Below are 20618 nucleotides of genomic sequence, written 5' to 3'. Positions count from 1 at the left end.
GCGGTCCTCCCTCGTATTGACAAGAAATATCGTGCTCCTCCAGAAACGCCTTCTTGTCTAATCGGTCATCCCCGACCAGATTCCGTTATATCGCAGGCTGCTCAACAAAAGTCCAAAAATCCAGCTATGCCGATATCAACGCCGCCGGATAGGGAAGGACGAAGATTGGATCTTATCGGTAAGAAGTTCTCTACTATGGCGGCAACTTCTATCAAAGCTGCAAACTCTTTGGCCATACTTGGTCGCTATGACCGCCAGATGTGGTTAGAATTCTCGGAATTTATAGACCTCATTCCTGAAGATCGTCAACAAGAGGCAAGGAAGATACTTCTAGAGGGAGAACGAGCCGCATCAGAGAGCATAGACTGTGCTCTGGATATTGCTAATACCAACTTTAGACAACTTGCAGGGGCTGCAGTTCTTAGGCGTCAAGGATGGCTTAAGGCAACATCTTTTAGGCCAGAGGTTCAAGCCAAAATCATTGATATGGCCTATGATGGAGAATCCTTATTTGGGAAACATATAGACGAGGCCCTCCTAGCGATCAAGACCGATACGGATACAGCTAAGTCACTAGCTGCTCTCCAATACAAACGGGGTTCTTTCCGTGGTGCAAGAGGACGAGGTTTTGTATCAAGGGGAAATGATCAAAGTCAGCAAAACAGACAATATCAATCTCAATATAGGCAGCCTAATGGACGATCATCATACAGGCAATCTTCCTCGAATAGTTTCTCTCGTCAGGGAGGAAGAAGGCGATCGAACAATCAAGGTCGCGACGCTAACAAGAAGCAATGATACACTGGACGCCAGTCATCCCTCCTTCCCTTCCAGTGGGAGCAAAGATATCAACTTTTGCACACAATTGGGAAGAGATCACCTCGGATCGTTGGGTCATCGACCTAGTCAGAAACGGTCACACCCTGGAGTTCTTAAAACAACCTCCTACTGCCCCGCCCAGGGGTCCCCCTCCCCTCGTCTTCACTTATTGTTCAAAGAAGCTTTAATAATGCTCCGCAAGAACGCAATAGAGAAGGTTCCTTCGTCCCAGAAGGGAACCGGGTTCTATTCTCGATTTTTCCTCATAAAGAAAAAGTCAGAGGATTGGCGCCCGATTCTGGATCTCCGCAAGCTCAACAAATTTCTAAAGAAGCAGAGTTTTCGGATGGTTACGCTGGCCGAAGTTTTGAGCTGCCTGAACAAAGGGGATTTTATGGCTTCTCTGGACCTGGAGGATGCGTACTTCCACATTCCTATCCTTCCCAAGCATCGCAAGTACCTGCGATTTGTAGTGGCTGGCGTCCACTATCAGTTCAAAGTCCTCCCGTTTGGGCTGAAATCTGCTCCAAGAATTTTTACAAAGTGTCTCGCACCAGTGGCAGCGACTCTAAGATCTCAGGGAATACAAGTATTTCCGTACTTGGACGACTGGCTGCTCAAAGGCCCTTCGAAGCAGACTACCGTAGAGGCAGTTTCAGCATGCCTAGGTCTATTCTCAAACTTAGGCCTCACTCTCAACAAAAGCAAATCTCAACTGCTTCCTCTTCAAAGGATTCAGTTTCTGGGAGCGATGCTGGACACCAGACAATGCAAGGCATTCTTGTCAGAGGAACGTCAGCTTCGTTTACAAAAGCTAGCACTATCAATCGCAAGAAGAAAGTCAGTTTCTGTCCGGATGTTTGCGTCTCTTCTGGGGATGTGTTCATCAACAATAAATCTTGTACCTTTAGCACGGCTCCGAATGAGACCTCTGCAGGAGCAGTTACATCTGCAATGGAAACAGGCCGTAGGGTCGTTCAACGACTCCATCATGATAACACCTCACATGATGGTCTCTCTGCATTGGTGGTCTCAGATGAAAAACCTGGCTCCGGGCCTTTCTTTTCTAACATCTCCTCCAGAATTCGTGGTAACAACAGACGCCTCCATGGAGGGCTGGGGAGGACATCTCCAAGATTTACAGATTCAGGGACGATGGTCCCAAGAATACCGCCAACAGCATATCAACAGATTGGAGCTTCGCGCCATTTTTCTCACTCTGCAAGCGTTCCTCCCAAGAATTGCAGGGGCCTCAGTGCTGGTCCGGACGGACAACATGACCAGCATGTATTACATCAACAAGCAGGGAGGAACGAGGTCACTGTCCCTTTCGCAGGAAGCTCAGGAACTATGGGAGTGGCTTACAACACACAAGATAACCTTACGAGCGGAGCACGTCAAGGGACTTCACAACACGTTGGCCGACAACCTAAGCAGATCTCTGGCAGGCTGTCACGAATGGGAGATAGAGCAGAAGCAACTAGACAAAATTTTTCAATTATGGGGCAAGCCAGCCCTGGATTTGTTTGCTACAACAGAAAACAAGAAATGCCGCTATTACGCAAGCAGATTCCCTCAACCGGGATCAAGAGGAAATGCCCTGTCCATGAGATGGTCAGGGCTTTGTGCGTACGCTTTTCCCACAATACCACTAATTGCGAAAGTGATCCGCAAAGTGAAGATGGAAGGTTGCCGTCTCATCCTGATTGCACCCCGTTGGCCAAGGCAATATTGGTTCCAGGAGCTGCTTCTTCTAGCTCACAGCTCCATCCGTCTAGTACCAACAATCACGATGTTGACAAGGGAAAGGGGTCAAATACTCCATCCATATCCACAGTCGCTGCACTTGCACGCATGGCTCCTGATTTCTTAGAATACAAAGATCTAACCATTTCACAGGAATGCCGTGAGATTCTATCTAAATCACGCGCGCAAAGTACATTAAAAACTTATCGTTTAAAGTGGAAACGATTTTGTCATTGGTGCGAGGGGAAGGATGTCCATCCTTTACAAGCTCCAGTAGAACAAATCCTTCCTTATTTGTTATCCCTGGCCAAATCTGGGCTTGCTTTCTCATCAATAAAAGTTCATCTTGCGGCTCTATCAAGATTCAGGAAGAGTACTTCTAAACCTTCGCTCTGTTCCTCTTCATTAATAAAACAATTTATGAAGGGGCTATTCCGTGTTTTTCCACCAATTCGTGCACCTCCTCCAGAGTGGGAGTTGAACACAGTACTAGCTCAATTAATGAAAAGACCGTTTGAACCTATCCACAAGGCTGAGCTAAAATTTTTAACATGGAAGGTGGCTATTCTTTTGGCTCTTACATCGGCTCGAAGAGTCAGTGAGATTCAAGCGTTCACCATCTCAGAGCCCTTTTTGCAGTTCTCTAAAGATTATGTTACTCTCAGGACAAATCCACGATTCATCCCTAAAGTTCCGACTCAGTTCCACTTAAATGAGCCAGTGAAACTGAAAGTTTTCTTTCCAAATCCAGCCACTCCATCTGAGCGAGCGTTACATTCGCTTGATGTAAAACGTTGTCTGAAATTTTATTTGCAAAGGACTAAGGACATCAGGCGGTCCAATCAATTGCTAATAGCTTATGGTCAAGCTACACTTGGGTCTACTGTGACTAAAGCGACTATAGCCAGATGGTTGGCTTCTGGTTGGCTTCTACAATTCATTTTTGTCATGATAAAGCCAATAAACCTTTACAAAGGAAGGTCAAGGCGCATTCTACTAGAACTATGGCAGCATCTACTGCATTGTTCGCAGGCGTATCCTTGGAAAATATTTGTCGTGCTGCAACGTGGAGGAATGTTCACACATTCACGAAGCACTACTGTCTGCAATCTACTCTGCAGGAAGATACAGCTGTAGGACAAGCCGTACTTCAACATCTTTTAAACTAAGGTCAGATATATGTTTTACTTATTATGAGCGATTTCATGAGTTGTGTATATTTATGCATTTTCAATTTGCTGTTTATAATTGCTATTTCTTAAGCTACATATTTTATTTCTTTGTATAAGATACATGTTTGGATTTTAAGAGAGGACATCTTATACCTTCTAGTTATCAAATTGCGGGCATAATTGGGAGTGTATCAGCAATAGTCTCCCACCATCCGCAAACAACTGTATGCTTGGCATACTGCTTGCTACTCTGATTCAGGCATGTGAATCTATGAAAGATACCCCAATACTGGATGAGAAAACAAGTTACTTACCTGTAACTACAGTTATCCAGTATTGGTATCTTTCATAGATTCACATGCACCCACCCTCCTCCCCGCAGAGTCAGTTCTCTATGTTTGGGATATGTGCTTCCCACTCGTGCTAGGAAAATCTGAGGAGAGCTGGCTCTGCTGAGAGGGTTCTAGAAGGGTGCTGGTGTCTGATTGGTTGTTACCAATTCTTGGGTTATTTTACATAACGAGGTAGATAGGCTTCTAAGATTTAGGCCTTAGGGCCTTTTCTCTTTGGGCCTACTACTACTACTACTACTAATTATTTTTGGCACTACTTTTTTATCTACCGGGACTCCCGCCTCGGCCACGGGGAATGATTCAGGCATGTGAATCTATGAAAGATACCAATACTGGATAACTGTAGTTACAGGTAAGTAACTTGTTTTCTTCCATGCCGACACACTGACGCGAGACGCTGAGGTTCCTGCACGCAGACACTCCTGCTCGTAGTGGTCTGACATCCCTTGCAGGGTGTCCATCTCAAGACCAAGGCGGGGTCCCAAAGTCTCTCATTTCAAGTAATGGAGTTGACTTTATCCTAGAGGGATTCTTGGCTTCTACTCCCACATACATGCTAGGTACACTTAGGTACATCTAGTTAGGGTCGCATTGTAGGAGTACACATGTATTACTGTCATGTATTTTATATACTTTCCTGTATTCATTGTTTTAGCACGATGGTAGAAATCCACCATCCTTTTACTCAGTTAGTTCTTATAATCATTTATATCTGTTACTATTTAATGGTTGGTTCAGCACACATATTTTACACTAGAATGACGCTGCTTCAATAAATACTTATTGAAAAACGTCCCCACCGTTTATTCTGTGTATCTCTCTGAGACGAAGTGAGCACGAGAGACTGAGCGAAAAGTATAGCTGTTTCCACGATCCTGAGTGATCAGAGTTGTCTTGTTCAATAGTTGGCAAGAACTATTCTCTCCTTGGTAAGAGGATTTTCTAGTGGCACTGTGAGCTAGCTGGCATACAGGCTAACATACCCGGTGGGGGTGTCTAGAATCAGTCCGGACACTAATCCTACAGTGTATGTTGTCTAATCGTGCAAATCCTTTATAGGTTTATAGGAACTACATGACATGGCGCCCAACGTTGCTGTGGTATTTATTTAACTGTCAAATCTGAGTAGTTCTGTTGTGCTATTCTCAGAGCCCCTTACTCACATTTCTTCAGAGACGTCTGGAGTGGGAAGGGAAATATCCGCCACTGCTGAGTAGGCAAAATTCCTATTTATTAGCTGTAGGTTTATCAAGCTTGAAGAACAAACAGTTCCTTTTTTTGTGCATAAAACCTTATCTCAGTTTCCCTGAATCTCTTCCTTGAAACTTTTTCAACAATGACTGAAGAAAACGCCGCTGTGCGAGCACAATGTGCGGTAATCGAGGAAGAATTAGAAGGGGAAATTAACATTTCAGAAAATCTTAGAACTGCCCTTACCTTAAGACTAGATGACTATGGAGTGACAGCTAGGGGTGGGACAGTAACTTTTGTGATTGAGGCTCACGAGTCATATATAACAGAGGTATTCTATTCATGGGTTAAATTCCCACCGGCAGATGCACAATCAAATACATTTAATTTTTACACTGAAGATGAAACACTACTTGAATACTGTCTGTATGAGGACATTGAAGCTCCGCTCACCTACCAGGAGCACATAAACTGTTTAAAGGCGCCCTCCCAACACAAAAGACAAAGTAAGACAAGGTTCATTCGGAAAAGATGCAGTCACTTGGCCAGTATTAGCGGCTTACACACAGCATCCAGAGATTGACACAATGCCAGTAGCAGACCTACGTCCACTTCACAAAGAAATAATAAAACTTTACAGAAACCTGACACAGTTTGTGATGAGAACACTCACACTACATGGCCTACTTGGAGGATGACCTGAAGAGAATTAGTACTGTGTATCAGACTACATAGGCAGAAACACAGGAGGTGGAGGGCAACATCATCCGGGAACCTTTGCATGTAGAATGGGAGCAGGGCTATGGTTTAGTCTAAACTATATCCATCCATGGCAGGCACAAATTGGTTCACGACAAATGTATTTATGCATTACATCGGTATGGATGTCCACACTGTTCTTCCTTAACTACAACAGTATTACATACTTTCAGGAGCACCCACATATTCTGGCATTGTGGTTTAAAGTGAACAAAACCTATCCTCCTTTATGTGATCAACTTTACGATTAGCCATCACTTTTGGTAGTTATGGCATACAGTGGCTTCATTAGGTCCACTCTCGACATGCTTAAATGTTGTTCTCATGGTCAAGCACCAGATGATATTTGAGTAGCTTACCCATCCTGCAAAAGCATATCTCATTCTGTCGTTTGATGCTGATCGCAAATGCTCATGTTTTAAAACATGTGATTTATGCCCAATGCAAGTTTGTCTCACTAAAATATATTCAGCATATTATACACCATGTGACATTTGCTCATTATTTTGTGGTGTTCTTTGTTTCACTAAACCATCACAAAACTAACAAAAACATCTGACATCTGCTACTGGACAAGGCAGTAGACGGTTTCTTGCTTAAGTCAATTACTTTGGGCCTCAGTTCAATTCTTCTTAATCAGTAAACCTTTAGCTGGTTCATTACTTATTGCCATGAGAGACTAGGATCACCCAGTGTGTCTGATGGACATTTGCTATTGGTAGAAATAGCTCATGCAACCCTCCAATGATATGCCATCGCTGCATAGTACAGCTTGAGTTTCTTGGTGGCACACACAGTATATAATCAGCTGCTGTAGTATAGGGCCGGTAAAGAGTGTAGAACATCTGCGGCTTGACCTTCATTCTTCTGACTCAAATATGGTTTTACCTAGGACCAGAGGTGCAAAGGCGATGGGACTGGTTTGATACTATGCAAACCCATGGGTCATGACTGCTTACGGAGCTTGGCAGACAACTGGTAGGGCTGCCTGGTAGAACACAATCAATCAATTATACATTATACCCAACGTAATAATGATGAAAAAGGAGACAGCGAGTCACAGACTGCCCTGTGTGGGTTACCTAAAGAAAGTGTTGTCAGGTGGGCGGAATATTTGAAGGAACATGGTCTAGTAGAAGGCATCGGACCTCTGGACCGCTCCTTATAGTGTAGGCTTCATTGACGGTAAACTTTCATGCTGAGAGCAGCAGGAGGTAATTCTCCAGACTTTCTAGGAATTCTAACCTGTACTCCTGCTACTGTTGGGAAAGTGAAGTGTTGTCTGTCATTACTACTGTTGTTTTCATAGATCTGTTCAATCTTTCTTCTCAGGATAAAGAGATTTATCTTCTTGATGATCCCTTGGCTGCTGTTGATGCAGATGTTGCCAGTCACCTGCTAGAGAAGTGCATTTTGGGAATTCTCAGACACAAGACCAGAATCCTTTGCACTCACAGGACAGAATTCTTGAGCAAAGCAGATTTCCTGATTCTGATGGATGAAGGAAAAATTATTCAGACAGGTAATAACTTTCCCCCATGACCTCAAACCTTCCAGTACCTGTTCTTGAAGAACGTATGAGAGTCTGTGCCTGACAGGTGGCCTTATATACATGGGAAGCATTTGCATCTACTCCTGCTAGCTCTGATGTCACCACGAGGAAGGCTTGCAAGGGGACTCCTGTACTGTAAATCCTCAGGCAGCCTATCTACTAATTCACATATATACATTTACATAAATAACAGAGCTCCTCATATTTATAATACATAATACATTTATAATATACATATTATGTAAATTTATATATGTGAATTAGTAGCTAGGTCTGAGGATTTACAGTACAGTCGTTTTTACCCAACCTCAGGAACTTTTCATTAATGCAGGCCCCCCCTATACATACATTCATTTCCCAGGGGACTCCACCACCACCTCCACCATGGCAACTCCCATGGCAAGTGGCGGCTCTTGGTGTCTGTCTGTGACTCCGTAATCACTTCTGCTAGGACCAGCAGGCCTTTACCATGCAGAGGAAAGCAGCAGGCTGGCTGATCTGGGTCGACTTTCCTGCACTCATCACACCATTTCATCATAATTGACAGTTTTACACAATTTAATAAGGTAGATACTACCAACAGAAGAAAGCAGGGACTAGAAGAGGTACAGATGTGTGTTCAGACTCCCACCTGCAGTGCTTGTGCTGCCTAATCTCTCCAGGGGGGGTTTAAATTGAAATGCATTTTTTCACTTCATGCAAGAAGGACAACATAGACTATCTAAAAATAAAAATAAATGTGGTTTAAAATGATGTATTTCTAGTGACAAATACTTGCTCAAATTATTTTTTGCTCCCTGCGAAATCATTTTATTGCCATTGTGTCTAAAGCTGGCCACAAAGTTATGCTTATTTCTTTTACCGCTACAGAGCATCCTGAACACAATGCATTAAAGATTCTCTCTTGCATTGCTATAGCAAGGCACTGCTCATTAAATCTTCCGCCTTACACACTTGCTTCTTAAGCTATTTTGCATGCAGCTGCATTCCTCATCACTGCCAGCACATCATCCCACATTGTGAATCTCCACTGGCTTCCTTTTCCAGCACGTGTCAAGTTCAAATCACTCTGCCTCATCTTCAAGGCCATGCACAGCAGTAGCCAGATCTACTGACCAACACACCTTATTCCCTCTTTAGCTTCACCTGCAGCATGAACCTGTTGTAACTGGAGATGCCCGCGGTGGTCAAAGAAGACAAGACCCCATTTGTCTGAGGAAGAGTTCTCCATTCATCAGGGCCTGTCTCCCATACACCCTCTGGACAGAACGTAAATCCCTACTTAAACCCTCCTTCATGTTTCATCACTGCTTTTCATCTGCTCGATAGTTGATATGAATGTAGTCATGTCTTCGCTTGCACCTGTATAAGCGGCATTGAACTTCCATACACATTGTCCATACTCATGTAACCGACTCAGCTTGATTAATGCCATGGATGTCATTTAGGGGTTGCCCTGACTTAACCCCTGCTAACCCTGGGACTGCCTTTGCTACTCCGGCATGGGATCTCATACAGAAACAACAAGCATTTGCAATGCAATAGGTCTCGCATTTACGCCAGTTTCAGCTATTGGCATTGTAAATGCAATGCCTTTTATTTATGTTTCTAAAACCAAAACATAAATAAAAGGCTTTGTCATTTGTAATGTCAATAGCTCAAACCCACGTAAATGCGAGACCTATTGCATTGCAAATGCTTGTTTCACCTGCTCACCTGTAAAACTTGTTCTAAGGGTACAAGGATGTGTGCGCAGGCCTGCAGATCTGGTTGCTGGTCCGCAGCTGCAGAGGGGTGTGAGTGTGCTGCAGGTGGGCAGGACATTACCAGTACTGAGTTTACTGTAAACTGATTTCCCATTTCACATCTAGGATGCTCTGACTGGGACGTTTCAGGCAAGTTCTCGTCCATAACATACGTTATCTCTGCCTTCCGAAGCTCTCTCCAATCTTCAGACGATCAGTACTCATTCAGAAACAACTCATTCAGGAGATTTACAGTCCTTGGTTGCTCCCTTCCACCTAAGAGCCGCTGAACCTCCTGTAGGAGAGTAGGGTCTGCTTTCTATGTTCACCCCCACTTTTTGCTTTTGCTTTACTGGTTTTTGACTTAGATGTGGCTGTGGGCCTGCTAATCAGACCCACAGCCCTGCTGTTCTCTCTCTAAATTAATACTAGGTACTTTAGGTGCATAACCCATTTGGATAGGATCACCTTATTGGCCCCTGTACAGTGTACCCTAGGTACCCAGGGCATAGGTGTACCCTAGGCCTACCAGGGGCTGCAGCATGTATTGTGCCACCCCTGGCCTGGCCTTCCATTTTGACACAACTGGCTGATCACTCAGCTGGGGCAGGGTCGTGTAATCACCCCTTGCTTAGGTGTAGTATTCCTATACCTGACTTACATATAGACACATGTGTACCCATCAGTCACTCCTATGGCAGGCCTTGACAATCCTGGAGGCAGAGTGCTTGGTAACATGTGAGATGGTGCTCTAGCATGAGCTGAGCCTGTCTGCAGCTTTCGGAACCATGTCCTTATAGCTGTTCTATGATATAGCCTACCATATACTCTTAAAGTGCCTTATAATCTTAGACGGTTATGGTAACTATGGTTTGGCTTTATCAAAACATGTCGTGTAAGGTGTCTAACACTCGGGAATAATACCCCCATGCCATTTCTGGACATGAGAATATTATTCCCCCCTTCTAGAGGGAAAGACATGTTAAAATCATACTTCAACTGTTAGCCTCTGACCAAAGCCTCAGCATCACAAAATGGATGCTGCTGCCACGACACAAGTCTGACCTCCTGCAGCTGGGAGTGATCCCAGCCAGGGAGGCCTGGACAATAGGTTTCCTGCTTGGGGAGGTGCTAGCACCTCCCCAGACAGCCTTTAGTGTATTGGGGCAGGGTGGGCTGAAAGGAATGAGACATGCCTGGGGCACACAAGGTGTTCCTTGCATAGTCCAGTTCAAACCGGCGCTGGGGCACTCCAGCCCCAGCTCTGGCGCGAAACTGGACAAAGGGAAGTGGGTGTAACCACCCCCTCCCAGGTCCCACCCATAAGGCGTGACCTAGCAGGTATCCCAGCCCCCCAGATTAGTATAAGAGTGGGAGTTGGGCCTCAAGACTCTAGATTATCCTGAACCTGCAAAACTGAACAGAAACTCTGGACCTTCGACATTCGACGAAAGAAGAAGACTGAAGAATCTCCCTTGTAGCCAAGGAGTGGCTACCCTGTGCAAACAGGCACCATCAAGAGACTACCCTTTGCTTTGCGACCGTTCTACGAGGAACCGACTGCAGAGCCCGACCAGAGCCTTGACTTCCAGACTTCTCCGACCCTCATCCACATCTGCAGCAGAGCTGAGATCCGTGGAGGCGACGAGCGACGTGGGACCGGCTACCTGGGAAAAGTGGCTAGTAACTTACAGCGCAGCTTCTGAGGTACCCTCGAAGTTGTGCACCGGGGATTGAGAAGCCCCAACCCCAAGCACCATCTGCACCGAAGACCAGCCCCCCACACTCCACGAGTCCTGCGTGGGGCCCTTCAGCATTTTCCTGCTTGCCGCGTCTGTCCGGTTGCTTGCCCGCTGGCTAGTGGCCTTCGTGACGACGCTCCCTGAAATCTTCTGCGCTGGTTTGGCTCCTCCAGACTGGCTCCCGCTTCTCTGCAAAGAAGAAGCACCCCAGACCTTCCTGGTCTGCACCAGAAGCAAGTCCTTTGTTCTTCGTGGGTTCCGCTTGCCAAGGCTTGGTGAGTCCTAGTCCAACTTCGACGCCGCCGACAGCAAGAGCCTTCGTGGGACAGCTCGCCTCCTGGCCCTGGTCGTCCTCGACGCTTCCTGGTCCTCCTGGCTGCAGCGACAAGCTTCACCTTCACCTGCAACTCTTCACGACATCGCCTGGTTCCTTCCTGGTTCCACGTGGTCACTGGCTAGTGACCTTGACTCTGTCCCTTCTGCTTGCAGGTTTCTTCTCTTCTTGATCCCAGCCTTGGGATCCACCGGACACTCTTCACTGACTGCCTGTCAGCATCTTTCTTCAGGCATCCATAGGAGTCGACGACGAAAACGACGCATCTTCACCCCTATGCACCCGCAGCCTGTGGGCTAGGTAACTTGGGTACTCCGGTGCTCATCAGGATAGTGACTATCCTAGTGTCTAGTTTTCAAGTCTCAACTTCCTAGCTACTCCGGAAGTGTCCTAAATCTACCGTTTTCTAAACTGTACTATTGCTATTGACTTTTACGCATTACGCGTGAGTGTTTCCACTCTGCACACGAATCCCGTGGGCCTCCCACTTCCTAACTAACGCTAGTGTAGTGTAGCCCCAGCGATTCCCTAGGCCTAGGCCTATTCTATTTCCGTGACAGTGGTTCTTATACCACTTATTTAGTATATGGTTTGCGTGGCCCCTAGGGCCTAACTGTATTACTTACCTGTGTGACTTACTGTATGCATTAATAAGACTGTGTTGTACTTACCTCTAAACTCATAAAGAGTGCTGAGGGTTTGCTTAGAATAAATACACTTTATTTTATATATATATCTGTTGTGGTGTCCTTTCATTTGGTGTTCAAGGGATTATATATGGTATCACAGCTGGCTTCACATGCCATTCAGAGTTTAGCCTAAGACTGCTCTTGTCCATGCTACCACTAGGATAGCTGGTCTATAAGGTTGACTTTACAACCAATCACCATAAGGGTATTTGGACTGATATAAGGTGTACACTATAACTAGTGACATCATACATCAGGCCAACTTCTCACACCTCCTTCCTCAAAGCAGCTTGAGTCACTGACCTCAATAACAAATTAATTACAGTTCTTTAATTTCAATCGGACTCAGAACTGGGTGCCCACCTCACTCCATGTCATTATAGTCTCCATCCCTTAACTTTTCACATATAAATCATTGATTACGCAAGTATTAGTCTAATTAGTTCAATGAAAGCAAAAGCAGCTACAAAACACAGAATGTACTAGGTTGTCACACAAGTCCAGGAGTGTCTGCAATGACCTGAAAGTAGTTGGTCAGCCCACTCAAGATATATCTCATACGTGTGTACAATGAAAGGCATGCAACCTATAACACGAATGCACATCTGTGTCCCCAGCATGCCTAGTAAAAGCAACTAAAATGTGCATTGCTGCATGACAGCGTATACCTGACCCTTAGGAATCTAACCAAAGATCACTATGCGCATAAAGCACAGTACAGACGTCCATTTTCGCCCAGATGTTTCAGTTCTACTGTAATAGTTAATACATTACTACTAAAACCACCACTGTCAGCTGTGTGCCATGCAAATATAAAATACCGTTTTCACAATGCCCGCAGCTGAAAAACCAACTGTTGGAAAAATGCAGGCTTGGGAAGGCAAACGTAGAGTTAAGAATGTTGTAAGGAGCCATGATTTTCATGCATTTTTGCAAAACGGTATCTGAAGTTCTGTGTCTGGTAATCAAGACAATACCACAGTCTTCATTGACAATGCATTATGGGTGGAAATAACGTAGTTTCAGGGTTCAGTAGTTACCACAAGTTTTAGTAACGTACTATATCTGCAAACAATTATACCATCAACCCTAGGCACTTGCCCCAAAAAAGTGATAGCATGTCTAACGATTTGATATTACACAAAATAAGTCCGAAGACATTGCATAGAAGCCAAAACGTTATACACCATCAGATTTCGGTGCAGCATGCTACAGCGTATTGTCTGTTAAAAAAATAAAGCAACACAAATACTGACCTCAAAACTGCTGTTGAACAATCAGATGCAAGCTCACTTTCCAAACTAGCTTCAAAAGTACAGATCCAGATATAATGAGTACTTCTGCTAAACTGCCCCGTAAAGCATGTGATTATGTACAACGCTCAAAGGTTAAACGGCATATTAGATAGATCACTACTGAGCTATATATCACCGTCACCAATCTTCAATCTGTACACATCAAAATCAGAATTTTTTTACCCGAGCACATTATTGCAATAGCGAGGCAATGTCATTTACAATAAAAATAGCTCACACCCGTGTTTGAGAGCATATTGGACTAATCAGCATGGAGGAATTGTTGCATTGCTCTCCCACGGCCCTGGTGGTTTTGGCCGGGGCAGGAGGGGAGGGGTGAAAACCTGACCCCGGTGCTGTATTCTGTGGCCGGCAAGTGCCCAGGGCTCCCGGAAAGGTCAAAAGACTTTATCTGAACGCGAATGACAACACAAACCTTTAGTGGCGGCAAACACCGGCGCTGGCCCAACCCTGCTACAGGAACCAAGTGACCAGCTCACAGCAATCAGGGGTCGTTCACCGAAACCCAAGGAGGAAGTGGAACCGTAAGCCCCCAGCCCTCCTCCGGTCTCCTCGTGACTACAAAGCACATGGTGACTGCAGTGCCTTTGTAATCGTCCATAAACAGAACAAACCTAACAATAACCCATTGTGGCATCGGTACAAAGAAACTGTCAACAACATAGATGGATGAAACACCACGGGCCCCTTAAGTGCATGCACGACCCACGCCCACTACTCACCCTCGCCCCCCAGCTGCATGCTGCTGTGAGTTCCAGTCATGCCGCTCCTTCCTGTCTGAATCTGCTCCTTTGGCTCTGGCTCCCATCCTGATCCCAAACGAGTGGTGCGCGCGCCACCCCGCTGCCATGTGGTTTCAATTATCGCGCCCGTGTCTGGGCACGATAATTGAAACCATATGGCCAGCGGTGCGCGTAACAGACACCAATAGGCCATGGGCGGAGCAATGCGCCCGCCTTTGGCCAATTTCGTGCTGTCTTTAATAAAAAGACGCACGCAAAGGCCAATAGCGTGGCCCAAAAGGAAAAGCACACGCACAATCCTGTGCGATTCCTAGCTCGATTTTGAAACCCCGTACAAGAGGTCTCTTGCTGCGCGAGCAGTGCTGCACACTGCAACGCTTTGCGCGAGACCTAAAAAGAGGGTCTTGAGAGCTTGGTGGCGGTTGGACAAGAGGATGAGGAGTCTGGCTGGGCTGACGCGGACTGAAATGCATTTGCGGTTCATTGTGGCTATTGTGAAGAATTGCGGTCCATTGGCTCTAGAAACAAGAGCTGCAGCGATACAGCAAGATAAATTTCCTCAAGAAAGTGGGCTTGTTCATGGGAGGAACTTTGAAAACAAGCCCTATTTCCCAGTGAAAATGTACATATGGTATGTGTGATGTGTACGGTGGCCATTTAAGGTGTTTGGGAAGCTCTACATTAGCCGCAATAGGTTTCAAGTTATTTGCTGCAATGTGCTTTTCTAGAGTGCCGATTTGAGCTGGAATCTTGGTGATTGGCACACCTTTCATCAAATACAGATTGCTACTTTGAAGGTTAGGTGTCTACATGGTTTTTTGAGAATTTAGTATGTGGCACATAAAAATTATTGTAATTTAGGTTTAGTATGAACTGTGTGCCTTGACCATCGGTGATTGGCACACCATTTTTGAAATATTTGTTTGTGTGCCAACAGGAGTCGTGTTATGGTGATTGGCACACTTTCTCTTCAGTTGGAGTTCTTCTTACTCAAGTTGTTGGTGCTCATCTTTTGGCGCTTGGGATATCTACAACAGCACGGTGGCAGTTTGGCAAGCAGAGGCAGTTGGTTGAGATGCATTATGAGATAACAGAGGAAAAGTTATTTTTCTTTTATTTTTTCTCTTTCTTAGGTCTTAAGGTTATTTCAAGGTCACAGTAATTGACATTTTTAGAGGCAAATCTGCAAGGTATAGAGCTGAAGGTGTTTTGAATATCTTAGGAGAAAATGCACAATGTGACGCCACCTCCATTTTTTTTAAGTAATCCAGGTGAACCGACAATTAAGTGGCAGAAGTGGAAGAATATTTTGGGAAATTACGCAAGAGTATGCAGAATGAACTTGAGCGTGGAACGCAAACACTCTTTATTACTTCATTGTTTAAGTGGTGAGGGACAGGCAGTTCTAGAAAATTTGCCAGAACGAAGTACAGCAGATCAGAGGACATTAAATGAATATGAGATATGTATTTTGCAATCAGATTGCCATTATCTGCTATGTGTCAGTACCATCATGGAAAGGCATTACTTTGGGTTAAGGGAGCAAATGAAAGATGAGTCAGTCGAAGATTTTGTGACTGGTCTCCGGAATTTGGAGGGCAGTTGTAAATTTGGAGGGGTGTAGAGTGGAGGATAAGGGATCAGTTTGTTTTAAAATGTGCACATGATAGAATAGAGAAGAGTTGTTGTTGAACCACCATTGGAGGAGGTAATTGTGATTGCTAAACGTGTGGATTACATGGTGAAATGTGTAGATGAGTTAAGCAATGCCAAGAACGGATTAAAAGAAAGCAATACTAAAGTGTAGGATGTAGTTTTCCAGGTCAAAAGTTAGCGTTCCTCAGATTCGGAAAATAAAACATTAATACATGTTCCAGAAAGCAAAGGTGTACAAGAAATGAAAAACACCTGTTTCCAGTGTGGTAGGATAGGCCATAGAGCGAATGCGATAATCTCTCCAGCTTTGCAGGTTATTTGCAATGCGTGTGGGACGAAAGGACATTTCCCTAAGTGTTGCATAAGTAAAATAAAGACCGGAGATCAACAAGAGGTTAAAAAGATTGTGTTTCAAGTGGATGGTAGAAAAGCCCAGCATCCATCACATACAGTAAAGATTGAGGGAATTGAGATTGAGATGATGTTTGATTCCTGTTCTCATCTGACCATGGTTTCCATGAATATATATGACACTTTCTTTAAGGGAAAGGTAAAGTTGTGTAAGGTCGATGTCTCACCTGTAGGGCATGGTGGGATACCAATAAAAATGGAAGGGTATTTCACAACATGTATTGAACTAGGTGGGAGAAAGGTAGCTGGGAATGCGTATGTTGCTAAAAGAGGGGATGCATTACTAGGGTGGTCACATCATTATTTGTTGGGTGTCATGTTGAATCCGAATGTTGTTCTTCAGGTACAGGTACAGGAGCTGGACGACTCATTGGTTGCTTTTGATGAGCAGTTCATGGATGTATTTCAGGATGGTTTGGGGTGCCTTAAAGGGTATAAATATCACATAAAGTTGAAGGAGGGAGCAATTCCAGTTGTTGCTTAAGTAAGGTGGATACCTATGAATGAACAAGTTGGTGTGCAGAAGAAGATAGAGCTATTGGTTGAGATGAGGATTATTGAACCAGTGGAGGCAACAAAGTGGTTGGCTCTGATTGTAGTGGCCAAAAAATCCAGTGGTGAGATTTGTTTGTGCATTGACTTACGTGCATTCGTTTGTGCATTGACTTTTGTGCACTCAATAGGGAGGTAATTGTGGATAGGTTTCTCTTGCCCAATATTGAGGAGATTATTTCTACTCCGACGGATGCCAAATATTTCACAACTTTGGATCTAGCATCCTCTTACGATTAGATGGAACTAGATGAATCCTCACAGGATTTGACTGCGTTCATCACACCGGTGGGAACATTTACATTTTTGAGAATGCCGTTTGGTTTAGCCTCTGTGGCCTCGGTGTTCCAGAGGATAATGTTGAGCATACTAAAATGAGTCACAGGTGTGAAATGCTATCAGGAGGATTTATTGATTTATGTTAACACAAAAAAGGAACATCATTCTAGGGTGTGTACTGTTTTGAAGAGGTTGAGGAGGCTGGATTACCAAGGCTGGTGTTTCCCCCAAAAAGTAGTTAGTGGACATCATTGTGAAATTACATTAACCCAGTAATAAGGAAGAGCTGTTATCCTTTTTGGGGATGATGGAATATTACTGTAAATTTATACCAGGTTATCCGGACAAGACTCAAAAACTCAGGAATTTACTTGCCAAAAATATGAGTTTTGAGTGGAGTTCAGAGTGTGATAAAGAGTTCAGATCAGTCAAGGAGAATTTGAAAAGGGCACCCTCTTTGCAGGCATTTATTCCAGGTGAGGAAACTTATATTATGACTGTCACTAGTCCAAAAGGCATTTGGACAGTGTTACTTTAGAAAAGGAATGGATTTGAACATTTGATAGCTGGTGCCTCTAGATGCTTGAGAGGTTCAGAACAGAATTCTATGTCAGGACTGGAGGCGAGCATTATGCCTTCTTTCTTCACTTTAATAACATAGCAGCGATTAGGATAACAAAAGACTACATTTCCCATGAACCAAAAGGAAAAGGTAGTCGAAAACCAAACACATGGTAACAACTAATCCTCATTCAGGAAGCCACTGTCCAATCAGGGGCAAGCCAGCCCAACATAGTCCATCGTCAGTGTACTCTCTTCCTCTTTCTTTGCTGCTACGCAGCAAGATAAGTACTCTTCAGTTTTTCTCTTAACTGATTAGTGCTTAAGAGTCATTGTTATGTGTTTCGCTGCGCTGGTTATTTGACTGTTGTTGCAGCGCATACACCGCTTTGTACTTTTGTGCTGTAGCGTTTTTCCATGCTTTTCATATTTTACGGCTTAATAATTTAAAGGTTCGTTTTTCGAGCGCTGCACTAAATTGTATTTTCTGTTCCATTGAAGACGCGCTCGCTTCATTGAAGTGGGCTGCGCTGTTGGGAGAGAGCCGCGGGTACGGTTCTTTCGTCCCTACGCGTCTCTCTGCTGGTTTTTGCTCCTTAGTCCTCCCGCCGCCAGAGGGCGCAGGAGGCTGTGTAGCTGCGTCGTGCCGTTTGATCTCTCCTCAGAGGGTTTCAAACGTCGCACGCGCACTACAACGGAGCCGCTGATCTGAGGAGAATGCCGGTGACGGTTGTAAGGTGGCGGTGTCTTGTCAGAGTCACACTGGCCAATTATTGCCTCACGCTCTGTGCCCAGGCTCATTCTTGTAAGGGGCAGACCCTGTACTTCCAGTTATCTGGTGAACGTCTCGATGAGGTCCTGTATTGCCGTTGCCACCTGTTAAGGGAACATTGCCCAGATCAGTTTCTCCCTGCTAAAAGGGTTTGTTATACCTTCCTTGCCAGCAATTAGTCCCTCGGTCTAGAACCCGGTCAATTGCGGTTCCTCCGCGCTAAAGCTGCAGGCTGACACCCAGCCCTGGTTAAGGCCCTCCTTGCCGGCCCAGTGGGTGACCACTATTGTTTCACTTCACATGAATATCGTATTCTATTCCACATGGAATACTACGACGATTATCAAGAGGAGGAAGACCCCCTCGCCGACATGCCTTGGGGGGACGCCTTTGATGAGGCTATGGACACCTCAATTTACCGGGCGGTGGACCAGGTCATATCTCCGTTAGAGGATAGGCTCTCCCACCAGATTCAACAGGCATTCACCCGGTTTTCTCAACAGATTGCACCTTCTCCCCAGGCCCGAGCCGCTACTCCTAATGATCCCCTCGGATCTCCACCGCCTAAACGCTCCCGCGAAGCGGGGGTGGACGGGTATGCATTTGATCGCCTTAGGCAGGCCTTCCTTGATAGTCACCCTGCAATCCCTGCCGGGGTTCCCCCCCTCCAGCCCCTGTGCTTCCTCCTGCTGACCAAGTCCCTCAGTCTCTTCCTAGCTCCTCCCAACCCCCCCCCCCCTCGAGCACCTCAGATATTCTGGATCCCAAGGATATTATCCACCCACGGTCCTCAGATTGGGAACCATCTGACAAAGTAGCTGCATATGTGGCCGCCCATATTCGGCGTCCTCTTGAGAATGAAGCTCGCAACTGCCTTCGGGCTGAGTGCCCCCGCCCCACTTTAGAGGGTAAGGTATCCCTTACTCCTGAAATTGATCCCCGGATGGGCACCTTCCTTCAAAAGTTTATCAGAGATCCCAAAAAGGGGATAGACAGATCCTGGAGGGCCTGCAAGGATAAGCTCCTGGACGCCCTTGGACCTATCACAAAAATATTAGATATTGCAGAGGAGGCAAAGGAATCAGGTTCCATTATTTCCCCCGAGACCTTATCCGGATGGGCACAGTGGGTTGTGATATTCATGGGCAACGCTAATTGTGCCCTTTCCACCGAGCGCCGCCGGTCCCTCCTCATTAAAATTGATCTAAATTAGGGGAGATGGCGGACTCAGAGGCGGGCGCTATTGCCCAAGGTGATCTGTTTGGCGAGCCCTTCATGAAGGAGCTCGGTATGTTTGTAAATACCTTCACATCACTGGATCGCGCCCAGTCTACAATCAAGAAGGTCTTCCCCGGTGTTTTTCGCGGGGCTGGCCGAGGCAGGGGCTGCTCTGCCGGTCGTCAGCAACGCCAGACCAATCAGAAAGGCTCCGGACAGTACCAGGACCAGGCCAGTTTCGGAAACTTTTATCCCACACGTGAACGGCGTGGAAAGGGGAAAGGATTCCGGGGAGAAGCTGCAGCCTCTAGCCCAGGTGAGAGTTCTCCCTTCTTCCCCACAAAGCATAGGGGGCGGTTGGCAGGGTGCTTCCAAGTTTGGTTGACCATCACACATGATGCCTGGGTACTGCAAACTGTGAGGGGTTTCCATATAGAGTTCCAAGGGACCCCAGTGCAAAGAACTCCTCCCCGCCGTATTCAGTTTTCTGCGCAGGACGCTCTCCTGGTGGACGAAGAGGTGTCTTCTCTTCTCAGGAAGGGCGCAATCATCCTTACTACTCCTCACCCCGGTGAGTTTTTGAGCAACATTTCTCTGGTCGACAAGACTGATGGCGGCAAGAGACCCGTGATACATTTGAGCGTGTTCAACCAATGGCTGGTTTACCACCATTTCAAGATGGAGGGAATCCATCTCCTCCAGGATGTTCTCTGGCCCCTCGATTGGATGCCTATCTGGTGGTCCCGGTATTCTCTCCCCACCGTCGGTTTCTCCAATTCATCTGGCGTCACCTCACATACGAATTCATGCCTCTCCCTTTCGGCCTCTCGTCGGCCCCCTAGTGCTTCACCAAGGTTCTCAGACCGGTGGTGGAATATTTGCGGTCCAGGGGAGTCAGGATGATCGTGTATCTCGACGATCTACTCTTGATGGCGGCTTGTCCCCGTCGCCTGACGCAACACCTTCAGATGGCTGTGTCTTTGCTTCAAGAACTTGGGTTTGTAATAA

The 20618-nt window shown here is 45.7% G+C and overlaps 1 pseudogene across 1 annotated transcript in view; it reads left to right on the top strand.

The window, feature by feature from the left end:
• LOC146816444 (ATP-binding cassette sub-family C member 10-like) overlaps positions 1–20618 on the top strand; it is an 839384-nt pseudogene that overhangs the window by 300298 nt on the left and 518468 nt on the right. The window contains exon 9 of the transcript XR_014962842.1: positions 7373–7562. The product of XR_014962842.1 is annotated as an ATP-binding cassette sub-family C member 10-like (transcript). The remainder of the gene's footprint in view (positions 1–7372; positions 7563–20618) is intronic.

This window comes from Triturus cristatus, chromosome 6, assembly GCF_964204655.1.
Source record: "Triturus cristatus chromosome 6, aTriCri1.1, whole genome shotgun sequence".
Lineage (NCBI taxonomy): Eukaryota > Metazoa > Chordata > Amphibia > Caudata > Salamandridae > Triturus > Triturus cristatus.
This window is presented reverse-complemented; position numbering and strand designations above follow the sequence as displayed.